The following is a 1,788-nucleotide window of genomic DNA, read 5'->3' on the forward strand; positions in this document are numbered from 1 at the left end:
ATGGGTTGGTGAAGGCTCCCAAGATGGATGGGTGAAAACTTGCTCTGAAAACCATTGACTGGGCCAGGCACAGTGGCTCGTGCCTGTAATCCCAGCACTTTGGGAGGCTGAGGGGGGCAGATCATGAGGTCAAGAGGTTGAGACCATTCTGGACAACATGGTGAAATCCTATCTCTACTAAAAATACAAAGCTGGGCATGGTGGTGCGTGCCTGTAGTCCCAGCTTCTCGGGAGGCTGAGGCAGAACTGCTTGAACCAGCGAGTTGGAGGTTGCAGTGAGCCAAGATCACTCCACTGCACTCCAGCCTGGGCAACAAGAGTGAGACTTCATCTCAAAAAAAAAAAAAAAAGAAAAGAAAATTGACTGGGTAGCTTTTGGAGAGATCATACCCTGAAACCAAAAGGCCATTGCTAATTCCCTGAAATCCTGGAATGAGACCCTGACCTCCAGGTTGGCTACTTTACCTGGGAATCCACCAGCTATCGACTGGGCTTACTACAAGGCCAATGTGGCCAAGGCAGGCTTGGTGGATGACTTTGAGAAGTTTAATGCCCTGAAGGTTCCTGTACCAGAGGATAAATGTACTGTCCAGGTGGATGCTGAAGAAAAAGAAGATGTAAAATCTTGTGCTGAGTGGGTGTCTCTCTCAAAAGGCCAGGATTGTAGAATATGAGAAACAGATGGAGAACATGAGGAACTTAATTCCAGTTGATCAGATGACCATTGAAACTTGAACGAAGCTTTCCCAGAAACCAAATTAGACAAGAAAAAGTATCCCTATTGGCCTCATGAACCAATTGAGAATTTATAAAATTGAGTCCAGGAAGGAGGAAGCTCTGACCCTTATATTACATTCTGGACGTTAAAAATAAAAATAATTATATAGTTTTAAAAAAAGTAGTGAACAAAACAGGTGATCTCCCTGCCTTCAGGAAGCCTACCTTCTTGTGAGAGGGATAAACAATAAACAAATGAACGAATAAATATTTAATATATCAGGTGGCGATAAGTCTCACAAAAAAATTAAAGGAGGGAAAGGGGATAGAGAGTGGCAGAGGGGTACTATTTAATATAAGGTGATCAGGGAAAGTCCCTCTGCTAAGATGAACACATAGGCAGAGATCTGCAGAAAATAAGATCACTTTCAATGGGCTATTTCTTTGCTAAAATGCTGTTTCCTTCAGCATTAAGTATGAATGCCCATGTATAAGTCTCTGGAACCTGCGTGGTTCTAGTTAGGCTTGTGGTTTTGTTCTACGCCCACACTGCCCTGCTTTTCAGACAGGCTCCAATGCTGAAGGATGTGCATCAGTAGGTTAATAGTTCCTATCTCTGAGACTGGTATCAGTGTGGACTTTTTTTCTTCCTTAAATGTGCTTTCTAAATTTCCTTTTTTTTTTTTTTTTTTTTTGAGACGGAGTTTTGCTCTTGTTACCCAGGCTGGAGTGCAATGGCGTGATCTCGGCTCACCGCAACCTCCGCCTCCTGGGTTCAAACAATTCCCCTGCCTCAGCCTCCCGAGTAGCTGGGACTACAGATGCGTGCCACCATGCCTAGCTAATTTTTGTATTTTTAGTAGAGATGGGATTTCACCTTGTTTACCAGGATGGTCTCGATCTCTTGACCGCGTGATCCACCCGCCTCGGCCTGCCAAAGTGCTGGGATTATAGGCGTAAGCCACCGCGCCTGGCCCCTCTAAATTTCTTATGTTGAGTCCAGGCACAGTGGCTCATGCCTGCAATCCCAGCACTTTGGGAGGCGCTTGAGGTCCCAGCACTTGAGGTCAG

The 1,788-nt window shown here is 45.1% G+C and overlaps 1 pseudogene; it reads left to right on the top strand.

Moving 5' to 3' along the window:
- On the top strand, positions 1 to 1,304 carry LOC105722580 (ATP synthase subunit d, mitochondrial-like; annotated as a pseudogene).
- The last annotated feature ends 484 nt before the right edge of the window (positions 1,305 to 1,788 follow it).

Source organism: Aotus nancymaae, unplaced genomic scaffold, assembly GCF_030222135.1.
Source record: "Aotus nancymaae isolate 86718 unplaced genomic scaffold, 86718_ANA_hifiasm-v0.15.2.pri h1tg000010l, whole genome shotgun sequence".
Taxonomy (NCBI): domain Eukaryota; kingdom Metazoa; phylum Chordata; class Mammalia; order Primates; family Aotidae; genus Aotus; species Aotus nancymaae.